General features: G+C 31.7%; 2 long non-coding RNA genes across 2 annotated transcripts; one reads left to right on the top strand and one right to left on the bottom strand.

Annotated features, from left to right (window-relative positions):
• The first annotated feature begins 2,747 nt into the window (after window positions 1–2,747).
• LOC134714030 (uncharacterized) lies at window positions 2,748–3,968 on the top strand. The gene is made up of 2 exons (XR_010106472.1): window positions 2,748–2,904; window positions 3,608–3,968. It is a non-coding gene; the product is annotated as an uncharacterized LOC134714030 (long non-coding RNA).
• Window positions 3,969–6,969: 3,001 nt separating this feature from the next.
• LOC134714029 (uncharacterized) lies at window positions 6,970–11,147 on the bottom strand. Its single transcript, XR_010106471.1, has 3 exons — window positions 11,056–11,147; window positions 9,068–9,232; window positions 6,970–7,158 (listed from the first exon to the last, which is right to left on the bottom strand). It is a non-coding gene; the product is annotated as an uncharacterized LOC134714029 (long non-coding RNA).
• Between the last annotated feature and the right edge of the window lie 2,719 nt (window positions 11,148–13,866).

Genomic DNA, 13,866 nt, shown 5'->3' with positions numbered 1-13,866 from the left:
ACTAAAACTTTGATAAACACATCAACTATAAAAGAAAAACAACGAAACAACAGAAACATTAAAGAACAACGAAAAACTAAAGACAAAAACATAATCATTAAACATCTGATGAAAATTGGCAAAGTCATTAAAACAGGATACTTTCAAATAGTTAAATGATAAGTGCAACCTTATATGAACTTTCTTCATCAATACCTTTCTCACAGTAAGTAACATCAACTTTAAGGTGGTTTGGGTGTCTTCTGCCATCTTGGATTGTAAAAAACACAGAAACTAAGTTCCAGATTGTCTAGCAGGAATGCAGATATTCAATGTGGATTTTAATTTAAAAGAACAAATTTATAAAAATATAACTTATAGATATTATTATTTTTACAAGCATTGATTATTTTTGGTTGTTTTAAATGTTTTTAAATTGGCATTTTCTGGGGAGGTAATTCTAAAACAGTACATTTTTTGAAAGGATTATTCATAGAATTTCCTATTTTGTATTTTAGTAAAAAAAAACAACCGAAAGGTGACCCTATCTTCTCTTTTGATATGCTCAAAACATTGTCTAAAAGCATTTTTTTCCTAATTTATTTTACTATCGTTTTGTTATGTTTCTAATCAAGAAATGGTGTTTTTTCTGTATAATCCAAACAAAATGCGTCATTTTGTCACAACCTGTAGCTTGAGTAAATGCGCTGTGACCTATCGTTTTTAAACTATTTTTGAACATATTTTTTTATTAATAGATACTACGGTTTGGCAAAGTATGAACACATTTTATCTTTTTTATTTTAGACTCCCACACTACCTTCAAATCAGGTTAAGAAAAAAGTTAAATTCAAGAAATGTTTGACTCCTAAGAGGTATACATCAATAATGTGACCATCATTATGATATCGGTCTTCTTCGTTACGTATTCCTCTTTATTCAGTTTGGTTTGATCATTATTCTATTACGTCTCAGTCCATATAATTCTTTTCCAAAGGTTGCTGTATCCCTTTAACTCTACTTTCCGCTATATAGATGATGTTCTTTCACTAAATAATTCAAAATTTGGTAACTATGTGGAACGCATCTATTCCATTAAACTAGAGAAAAAAGATACTACAGATACAGTTCAGTTGGCTTCATATCTTGACTTACATCTAGAAATTGACAATGAGGGTCGGTTGAAAACAAAACTTTACGACAAAAGAGATGATTTCAGCTTTCCAATTGTGAACTTTACATATCTAAGTAGCCACATTCCAGCAGCACCTGCATACGGGGTATATATCTCCCAATTGATAAGATATTTCCGTGCTTGCATTTCCAATCATGATTTTTTTGATAGAGGGTTGCTGCTCACAAGGAAGCTATTAAACCAAGAGTTTCAAATGGTGCAGTTGAAATCATCCCTTCGTAAATTTTACGGACGCCATCACCGGTTAGTTGACCGTTATGGAATAACCGTTCCACAAATGATATCGGATGTGTTCCTTACGTCGTAACTACTACCCCCTTCCCTTTCATGAATGTGACCTACCAAATTATACTATTTACCGGATTTGATATAACATAAGCAACACGACGGGTGCAACATGTGGAGCAGGATCTGCTTACCCTTCCAGAGCACCTGAGATCACCCCTAGTTTTTGGTGGGGTTCGTGTTGTTTATTCTTTGGTTTTCTATGTTGTGTCATGTGTACTATTGTTTGTCTGTTTCTCTTTTTCAGTTTTAGCCATGGCGTTGTCAGTTTGTTTTAGATTTATGAGTTTGACTGTCCCTTTGGTATCTTTCGTCCCTCTTTTAAAACGACACCATACATGCCATTGAAATTAGAAATCGTACATGAAGCATGCCACCAACCACTCAACTTTTCCTTAGCACAAAAGTCTTTTGAGTTATCATTATCTCGGTAGCGAGTCTAAAACATGACATTTTTCCTATACATATCTGTCATTGCATCACCTGTGATAAGAAATTTTGTATGTTGCTGTTCAGTTGAAACAAAAATATAAATCGTGCTTCATGAGACTGTTCTCAAACGTTTAAACTATTAAAAATCCCAGACGTATATGTTAATATATTTTTTTTGTCTCAATCGGAGACAGATTAATATAAACACGTAATGGTTGCTTTTGATTCCTATTAGTAAAAATGTGGATTTATATTGTATAATATGTATTCAATTTCATAATAAAAAAGTGTATACACTAAATTATTTAATTTACACTAAGTATCTTATAAATGTACTTCCAATAAAATTCTGGCAATTCAGTGTGACGTCGAGCATATGTTTTTGAAATTTGAAAATTGTAGGTCTTTCGAAGTTTCTTTTGGCTTTTTCATGTACTTATTGCCCACATTTTCAAATCTTCTGTCTTTTTAGTGAATAGTAAAATAAAAATAAAACAAAAACCGAAAGGCTCTTAAACAAAAGCAAGATCAAAAGCTCATACACACCAAACCACTGTCAAACAACTATCATACTCCGGACTTGGTACATGCATTTTCCAATGATGAAAATAGAGAGTTAAAACTGGTTGATAGCTATACCCCTCACATGTATGACATCGACAAATTTTTTTCACATTATTATCATAACAGTCCTCATTGATATGCATAATTATTTCACTCATAAGTAAAACTAGTAATAATGAAATAAATTCATAAACTGTACATATATGCCAGCATGGAAGTTTAACATTTGACAATTACTAAAATATTATAAGATCAACACCCTGCGTATCAATTTACAGTGCGTGAACCGGTGACAAAATATTACCTCCCCTGTAAACAGTGCGCTCTTATGACTAGAGGTAATCGGTAAAGATCAGCGGAAAATGTTGTACATTGTTTACGAGCTTGAAATGAGCTAACACAGACGAACTAAGACGTGTCAACGTAATGTGAATATGATAATGCACCAGGTAAATTATTAATTGTTAAGTTTACCATATCATCGTATTTTCATATGATAGGTAAATAAGTGAATTTTCGATTTTAAGTGTCGTCAGGGCTCAAACCTGTAATCTTGCCATCCTTTCATTATTTTTTTTTAATACTAACCTATAGTCGGAACATCTTGATTTTCTTCCAATTTGTAAAGTTAACTATGCCGCTTGACATATATTTTTTTTGGGGAAAAAAATTGATATGCAGTCAAATGTGGCAGTTTTTAATATTTGTTGCTATGTGAAATAAAGGGGAGTAAATTAAAGTGAAAGAAGGCGGGCTTTTTCAAATAGTAAACAATTTTATTCAGATGCATAGTATTTTGTCAAATGATAAAGAATATCGTAGAAACTTGCTAGAAATCCATCTAATTTATAAAAGATATACAACATGACATACTGAAATTTGAAAATGGGTAAAACCATCACACCTTGAACAAATTCAGTAAAAAAAAGGGGGGGGGGTTAAATGCTACGAAAAATAGATTTTATTTATTTGTTGTCGATAGCCAAAAGATGATTTGACATGCAACTAACTACTTTTTCAATTTCATTGTAAAGTAAAATTGGCTTTTTTGGGGGGGGGGGTCTGTTAATTGTGGTCTGATATTTTCAGGTTCTCTTTGGATTGCCAAATAATATTATAATCATATAATTGAATGTTCAAATTATTTTGCAGCGATGGTCTGTATGGAAGGAAGACTGTCATAAAACCCAACAGTTCCGGAAGGCCCTTTAAATATTTGCTTAACATCAATAGCGATGCCTTCAAGTGGTTGATTTGGCACAAGTTTAGCCAGGTTTTCCTTGTAATTGTGGTAGAAAAATCACTAGACAGTGTCATGCATTGAAAGGATATCAAACGGATATTTTATAGAATGATTCTCATACATATGACAATCATATGCATAGGAATGTGGAGCTTGTGTCTTTCATGCAGCAATTTTTAATTTCCAATATAAACTCCGAAAAGACAAGAGCATAGAAATGTTTACCAATGAGAAACATTCTTTGTGAATAAAATCATTCCAAAACTTAAATGTGTCATAAGTGTTGCATTATTTATCAGTAGAGATAATCAGATTCCAGTAAGATTGTCCAACTGATGGTTTTTGTCTGTAATGTTTTGTAAATCTTAGTTGTTTTGACAAGCTGGGCTGTACAGGTTGCCCGGCTGCCCCTTTCAGTGTGAGACAATATTTTGTTTATGACAAACACAATTAATGATTCAAGACTGGAGCGGACCCCTTTTAGGCAGTTAGTGCGAATTCTTTAGGTTTCAACCTTTACATGCAATACGGGGGGAGGGGGGAGATTTTTTTTTACCGAGTCAAACATTTTTCCTAATAATAATACATTGAGATTTAATATATACTTTGCTATATGTAGTGTTTATATTAAAATATTGCCAAACAAAATTCATTAAATTTGGGATAATAATATTGTTTAAGAAAAACCCCTGTTCATCATAAAAGTTCATAATCTTCTGTAACACACGTGCATGGTTAATTCGGATCACATATTTTCTATTCCGATATTATAAGAATTTGAAGGTTAATATCATTTACAATATCATTCAAACATTTTCTGGGATTTTTTTTTTACAATCAACATTGAACCTCGAGGTTACATTGTAGTAAAAAAAAATCCAATAAAAACGTTGAATGTAAATGATATGCACCTTTAAAATCTTATATTGTAGGACTCATGTTGTTCAAACATAATGTGCTGATCAATTATGTTATGATGATTTTGATAAACTTCACATTAGGTAATCGTATATTGATTACATTATATCGAGTTGTCCCAACGATATACTTGTCGGTGTGCTCGATCATACGAATTTACCGACATTCATATAGACAAAATGACACAACTTTGAAAAATTCTTGTGACGAAACTACATTTCGGAACACGTTAAAAATTGGATACACAGAGAGCTACATTATTAAGGTTTGATATATATTTTTTTCAAAAAAAAAGAAAAATATGCAGTCAAATGTGGCAGTTTTTTACATACCCCAATGTTGAACAATAGGTGGTTCAATTTACAGCATGTTTGGCAATTAAAAAATCATATAGTAACAAATTTAGCTTTAACATATACTTTATTTATAGTGGTTGTATAAAAGTTATATAATGGTTTTGTGTTTTAAGAGATATTCATCCCTATGCATATCGGGTTTTATGCGTAAATTGTCTCTCCTGTTTTTAGACCTTTTCTATCTCTTTCATAAGAAGAGTGACTTTTCTATTGTTCTGGTGTCACTGGAAATCCCACTGTTTATATTCTTTAAAAGAATTCCTTGATGAATTTGCCAATTGAAAGGATAGAAAATTGGATAAACGACTATGTTCTTTTCGAGAACAGAATTTGAACACCGGTGTCCAACGGTCTGGACACAAATGTTAATATTTGAAACACAAACGTTAAAACTTTGAACACGTCTCTAAGCAGGAATACATGACGTTAACATTTTGAACATTCGGTGTACAAATTTTGAACGCATCGTACGCGTCGGGCGTCCTGTATATTTACATTGCATATATCAAAATCTATTGAAGATGAGTCCCATGTTACAGTTAGTTGTCCTTTATAGAACGAACAAAGAAAATTATTAATGGTTATAGTAAACTATTTTTGTACTAATTTTAAAGAATTACACAATGATCAACTGTGACATATGTCTGACTGTTCACAAATGAGCATTTTTATGTGCCTAACGATTTTATTCAGTGTTTAGATATGAGATGAAGGTGGAAACAAAATATATAAATGATATTTGATTATTATGAGATATGTTGTCATAATTTTATTAATCACACGGTGTGTAAGGCTCTGTTCATAATTAGTTATCAAAGGTACAAGGATTATAATTTAGTACGCCATACGCGCGTTTCGTCTACATAAGACTACATAACATGATAGAAATATTTTAGTCTTGTTTTTATTTTTTCCAATCATATTGCGCATATTGTTGTTGTGGAATGATGACCTTCGTGGGTTCTAGATTATTTATATTTCTTTTCACATTTATAACAATATGAAACATACATTGACATTTAAAAGGACATATATGAATTATTTTCAAAGTTCAATGACGGCTCACAGTTCGTACTGCGGTTGTTACCGTAGCAAATCGGGAAACCTCTAATAAGGGAGAAATTCTACTTTTAATAAAATGAACCTTTTTATTTACTTTAAAATCGGCATCCTGTATCAAACATAGCTAACACCCTTAATGTGGCGTTGTACGCGGTAGGTGTATACATTAGAATTAATTGTAATACATACGAAATCGATGGTATATACGTATTTAATTATTTCCTGTACTTTAAGTCGCATTGTAAATTATTGGCAATGAATATAAAGTAATATCTTATTTTACTGGCTATTTCAATGTGCAAATATTTTTTTCTTTTTATCTTGAGATTATATTTTTGTCTAGACAAACTTCATTTCAAACAAAGATCGTTGTGTTACGGTGTTACTTTTAATTTTGCTTGCTTTAAAGTCGTAACCTCTAATGACTTCTTCTTATCAATACATACTGGACCATTTATTGTTTGTATTCATGTAAAGCAATATTCATACAAACCCTTTTCAACAAAACATAAACATCTTGTTTAGTTCTTTAATTTCTAATTCATGTATATTAAGAACTTTTATCATCATATGTTTCACAATTAAGTGACTGTCAATGAAAGTGAAAGTGAGAAAGTAAATGAAGATAAAAGATCTGCACCATATCTGGATCTTATTCGAAGAAATGAAACAGACGGACGACTTCCAACTAGGGTTTAAAAGTAAAATAATAGTATGACATTCGTATAAAATTCAATAAAATTTACAACAATGAGTGAACAAACAAAACATGATAGTTAAAAATATCAAATGCAGTTCACAATCAACCCTGATTGTCGATTTCTAGATTTAAGTCAGAAACTATCATTATGATGTCGGTCTCCTCCTTAATTTATTACTCTTTATTCAGTTCGGTTTGATCATCATTTTAGTAGATTTCAGTCCATCAATTCCTTTCCAAGGTTTCCAATAGTTGCTGTATGCATTTGAACCGACACCATATACGCCATTAATATTAGCTTGAGTACATACAAGAAACCACCAACCACTCAACTTAACGTGAGCACAAATCTTATTTGTAATTTCATGACGGTCGCGAGTCGAAAACATAACATTTTCACCATACATAACTGTCATCGGATCACCTGTGAAGAGATTGAGAGAAAATCATTTTAACCATACACATCTGTGTTCGAATCACACCACAAATAAATCGAAAACATGACATTTTTACCATATATATCTGTCATAAAATCACCTGTGTGAAAAGATGAGAACATAAAATTTTTACCATATATATTTGTATCGAATCACCTGTGATAAGAAAGTTTGTGTGCAGTTGTTCCACTAAAATAAACAATAAAAATCGTGGATCTTTTCGCAAACCCTTCAATGATTAAAAGCACCAATATTTGTTAACCACAGACCTATATGGCCGAATATGTTGAAAAAAGCTTCTAATGTATTAAACCATCTTTGTTCAGATCTTCAGCATTTTTGTCTATAACGAAAAGGAAACCCTTAAGGGCATACGATACAGTAACAGGGGAAGTAATGGCGTTGGTAATGTAAATTGTTATTTTCGCGACGTCAAACGATGACTTATCGGAAAAAGATGCAGTTTTCGGCTGATTTTTATAATTCAAACTGATGGACCCCTGTTTTTTAAAATTAAGATTGGTTTAATTACGTAAAAAGATTATGTGTACCAATTTTCATGAAAACGTTAAAAGTGCATTTTTTAAAACAAATGATTAATTTGGAATTATTTTTTTTTAAAAAGTGATGGTTTTTTTCCTACATTTATGAACGTCTGAGTTATTTGTAAAACTAAAATGTACAAATTCATGCAATATTTATATAACACATAAATTACAAATAATTTAACATAAAACAGATCGTGTTTATCTATGAAAACAAAAAGTTATGATTTTCTATCGAAAGGAAAAATATGTCAACAAATCATTATTTTGAGGAAAAAACTGAAGTTTGAACCTCATTTTACTCCAAAAGTGGCACATGAAGTTTTTTAATTTCCTTTTTATCACATGTTTGATTTAAACAGGTAAAAAAGCCTACATGAAAGTATGTTACTCAACCCCTAACGGGAGGGATTGTGCCTGATATTCTTATGATGAAGAAGACATAACCTTTCAAACAGTTTAATTGAGGTCTGGAGCTGGCATGTCAGTTAACTGCTAGTAGTCTGTTGTTATTTATGTATTATTGTCATTTTATTTCATTCTTTGTTACATCTTTTGACATCGGACTCGGACTTCTCTTTAACTGAGTTTTAATGTGCGTATTGTTCTGCATTTACTTTTTTACGTTGGCTAGAGGTATAGGGGGATGATTGAGATCTCATTAACATGTTTAACCCCGCCGCAATTTTGCGCCTGTCCCAAGTCAGGAGCCTCTGGCCTTTGTAAGTCTTGTATGATTTCTAATTTTGGTTTCTTGTGTATATTTCGGAGTTTCGTATGACGTCCGTTGTCACTGTACTGGTATACATATTTTTTGGGGGCCAGCTGAATCACGACTCCGTATGCGGGAATTCTCGCTACATTGAAGACTCATTGGTGGCCTTCGGCTTTTGTCTGCTCTATGGGCGGGTTGTTGTCGCTTTGACACATTCCCCATTTCCTTTCTCAAATGTAGATATGTTTCAAACAGTAATATTTAGTTTTGTTTTGATTTATTGCTAATTAAAACAATATTGATACCTTTTACAAAACATTTTTAAAGATAAGCTTTATATCATTAAAATATCATAAATTAAGATTCAAAGTAAGAAAGAAAAAATATTTGTAGGATGCATGCAGAAAAAGCAATTATTCTGATTCTACCGATATTCATATAGTTAACATGAAAGTGTCCATTCAAACCCTCCTCATTTAAATCCAAATCGCTGATGGAATATATTGACGATACATTGTGGGAAATACATAATCTACAATATGTATATCAATTTCCACAATGTTATATTTTTTCACGAATGTTATACAGGGACTTCTTTTTTAAACATTATGCATCAAACCAAACAAATAATCTTACCGGCTGTTCCATGATAACCAGATATACTCAAGGCGTAGTTCGTCTCTTCACTGTTTATACTAAAATGATCATATATGGCATACACTGAAGTTCCATCAAAACCCTCAAGGTCAAACCGTACCGTATAAGATTTTTCTTGCATGATGGCATGGAGGTTGTTATTTCCTGATAAGACATTGTATTCAAATAGCAATGAAATAAGAACAGTTTTGTTTTAAAAAAAAAAAGTAAATTTACAAAAGAACTGAATCTCCCGAGAGGATGCGTTTGAATTTATTTCTTAAAACAAAACGCAAATTGCATTAATAAATTTGTTTTAATTGAAAGAAGACAACACAGTTTTACTGTATTGCTTACAAAATGTTAACTTCTTATTATATAAATGTAGTAATACCTTTGACTTACGGTTAACTATATTAATCCTGACACTTTAATCACACAATCTGGGACATGGAAAGAGGAGAAATGATTGAGAAAACAGAACTCTGTGGAAGTATGCTTTTATTGATTGGACATATCTTAGAGATCATAACCCTACGTCATAAACAGGGAGAAATTTGACACTTTTCTTAAATTGATCATTTTACTAACTGTAAAATTGCCACCCTGTATAAAACATAGTCAAAACCTCTTATGTGGCGTTCTACACGCTGGGTATATAAATGAGAATTGTAACACACACGGAATCGTTGTTATATACGTATCTAATTATTTGCTGTATATTAATTTCGCATTGTAAATTATTGGCAATGCATATAATGTAACATCTTATTTTACTGGCTTTTTCATTGTGCAAATGTTTAATTCCTTTTATCTTAGGTTCATATTTTTTTGTCTAGAAAATATTTTTTTTACATGTATAATGATAAGCTGTCTGTCAAAGTCTTATAAAATTTAATTACTTTTTAATAGTGTTTGAGGACTTATACTTGTCAATGATAAAGCTATGAAAAGTCAAGAGAGAAAATTTTCCCGCCAAAATTTCAACGGCTTAGATCTCGAAAACAAGCACGGTGACCTTTACATTTTGTTTGCTCTTTTGATTCCTTTATTGATCCCCTTACAATATATGCTAGTGTTTTGAAAGGTTAATTACTTTGAACTGAGAAGCCAGCTCCCTTAAATTTATTCAAGATATGACACAGATGGACGACTATAAATCATGGTTTGATTAAAAGCATTATAACAAAACTGCCGAACAAGAGGAAAATTATATCGGATAAACGTGTACATTTTAGTTTTTCTTTTATCATCTTCTCATTCAACGGTAGTTATTTACCCGCTTTGTTATGCGTTTACATAACACATATAATACACTATGCATATGCATGTTCACGTTATATGTACTTCACAAAATAGGTTGTGATAATCACGAAAAAACACTGCTGCAATAGGGTATGAAGATAGAATATGACAGACTTCGCCAATAACATACATGTTTGATTGTAACAACTTAGAAAAATATGAAAGAGACAATATGTTTTTACCTAAACAAAAAAGAAACAAACTTTTTTTCTGATTATTTTGTTTTTCTTATATGACTTTATTTCTGTGCAGTAACTATGTGTGTCCTTTCTCGTTATAAACCTGTAGTTGAATTTGACAGAGTACATATTCTGTAGGCAGGTTAAGCCGGAATAACGGTGAAAAAAATGGAAGCAATTATATAACTCGAATATTCATATCAATACCACCGAAACAAAAAATGCCCAGAATATTTCAAATATCCTTCCCATAGTTAGATTGACTGTTAATTAAAATATCAATGAATCAGATACACTAAAGTAATGTCACTCAAAAAGGCTAGCGTTTTGAATTCATTGTCTAATGTATATTTCTTGCTGGTACCTGTTGGATTTAAAAAAAGAAGATTAGTCGTAAACTTAAACTAGATATTTGTATCTATGGTTCCAATCTCTTTAATCGTTTATATTTAGACTGAATATGAGGGTATCAATTTCTAAATTTAAATATAACTTATTAACAACCTAGCCAATGATCCCCATTAAGGTCACCAAAACCGGTCTTGTAATCGTCCCAAAACCTAAAGAAATCCAATTTTCCATCTGTTCTTCTTTGCACGACCTGTAAAAGTCAATATAAAGTCAAATACATGTAATGTGTAGCAATGTAAAACTGTGTTAGACTGCCATGCGTTCGCCTTAAACAGTATTCGTTATTCATAATCCAGAGAAATCGTTTAAATAACTTAATATTTCAAAGACTGTGTTTTAATAAAGAAAAATACATAGCATGTTCACAAACGATCAAATAAAATCACCTGATAAACCAGGTTTAAATGTATGTAATTCAGACGCGCTTTATGTCTACATCTACATCAGTGACGATCATATAGTTTGATTTTTTTGTATATGCCAATAACGACACAGTGCGGAGTTGTTTTGAGTGAATGTGATACGTCATAGTACAGGGTTATTTTGAGTGATATGGTACGGCACATTGCAGGTTTGTGTTGAGTGAATTCGACACGTCACATTGCAGGGTTGTTTTGAGTGATTTCGAAACGTCACAGTGCAGGGTTGTTTTGATTGATTTAGATACGTCAAAATGCAGGGTTTTGTTAAATGATTTTTAAAAATTCTAGAATAAAGTTTTATGGGATTTAATATATGTAACGTATGCAGTTCTGTGCAGATTCGTAATTATGTTAAACATGTGACAGGGTACAAACATGTTGTAAGCTGTACATATCCCGTCTTTTGCAGCTTCTTAAGTATAGGCAATTTATTACTCAGAACTCTTAAACTGACGGAAATGACGGAAATACATATATAAGTGTAACGCGCTGGAAACTCTGAGCAATATGATACGTATTTTTGAATGGATAGAAAATCACGGTTTCCATTTGATAAAACTTAATAAAGGGAAAATATTTTTATTAGTATTTGAGTATAATGAGCTAAGAAATCGAGAAATATGGCCATTCTAGATAAAAACTTCACAGTACAGAAGGTTTCTTTCCGAAAAATATTTCTAAATAAACATTGCTTACTGTCCATCCTCCATTGTCTACAGACATTTCACAGAATACCGATATTTTCGTATTGTTTGTAAGATAAAGGTTATACACTCCACTACTACTATTATATGGTAGGTCGATGCAGTCTTTCATTATTAATTCTGAAAACAAAGCCAACGTCCTGAGCTATATTCAACCTGTTTTTAATGAATTCCCCACATAATATGTCCTCATTGTGTGTCTTTATTAAACACTACAAGAGGCATCCTTCCAAAGACATTACCGAAAAAAAGGGTATTGCATCATAAAAAAGGAACCAGATTCATGTACAAAACAACAATTAAACAGTAAAATCACAAAAATACTGAACTTAGAGGAAACTCAATTCGGAAAGTCCATAACCACATGGCAAAATCAAATAACAAAACGAATCAAAAACGAATGGACAAGAACTGTCATATTCCTGACTTGGTACAGGCATTTTCAAATGTAGAAAATGGTGGATTAAACCTGGTTCTATAGCGCTAACCCTCTCACTTTAATAACAGTCTTGTCACATTCCGTTACATTTACATCGATGCGTTAAATAAACAGACACAATAAATAAAATAGTCAAAATATTGGTACATCAGTCATCATCGTATAACAATTTTAAAAGGAACAATTTAACAGAACACAAAAACATCTACTATCTACGAACACATTGATTGATTTGAGTGTCTGACGCCAGAAACAAATTATACGTCACATAAATTTGTCGTTCAATGTGCATACAAACAATTTTGAAATTTACATAGGCAATGTAAGCATACAGGGTTAAAAAATTAAAAGTATATAAGAATAAATTTCAGAAATAGACCGAGATTTAAACTAGTCTAAAAGTTATAGATAGAATTTATAAGAATCCAAAAATATTTAATTCCACTATGCGATTGAATGATTTCGACGTTTGTGGTTCAACGTATATAGTAATTCATAATAGAAATATATCATAATGACTTATAATAGACCAATATCATACCGACGGGATCTTTTAAAGTACAGAGTCACGTTATAAGAACAAAAGAAATACAAAAAGTCGCATATACAAAACAAACCACCAAAAAATAAAAGCCAATACAAACACATTGACGAGATGTATAAGTACCGAGCCACGTCAAACGGATATCACATAAAACCATTCAACAGTAAAAGTAATATTAATAATAGAACAAAGACAAGTGAAAGAACAATAAAACACGTTGTTAAGATGGTAAACAATACCAGTACGCAGAATCTATACATCATAACCATCGTGTATTATTTGAGAAGTTGATACAGAATATTTATCAACAAGGTCTTGGTACCTTCAGATGAACTTTTTTAGAAAAAGGACGAGACGTTCTTTGACATACCCCTGGTTCATCAACTTTCTACTCAGACACTAAATAAGAGGATATAATTTACCTGTCCAAATTTTATAAATACACTTTTTCAGTGTTGGGTTTTAATCAAATATTTACTCTATGACTCAACGTTGTTCACTGTTTAGCTTTTGTATTCAGTACTTTGCAATTTGTAATGTGTCTGTTTGTCTTGTTTCGGAGCAATAAACCTGTCATTTTTGTACTAATAATGGTCGTATCGTAAAAATATGTTAAACACACCTGATCACTTAACCAAATTATAATGAAATAGCACTGAAATGATTACCTTCACATCGTATTCCAGTGTATCCCTCAGAGCAAACACAGACGTACGAATTCCCAGTTACTGTACATGTACCATCATACAAACAAGGGTTGTTACTACATGGAGTAACTAAAAATATATTTGCATG

The sequence above is a fragment of the Mytilus trossulus genome, chromosome 4 (assembly GCF_036588685.1).
Source record: "Mytilus trossulus isolate FHL-02 chromosome 4, PNRI_Mtr1.1.1.hap1, whole genome shotgun sequence".
NCBI classification, from domain to species: Eukaryota; Metazoa; Mollusca; class Bivalvia; order Mytilida; family Mytilidae; genus Mytilus; species Mytilus trossulus.
The sequence above is the reverse complement of the archived record's forward strand: the minus strand, read 5'-3'. Positions and strand labels throughout refer to the sequence as shown.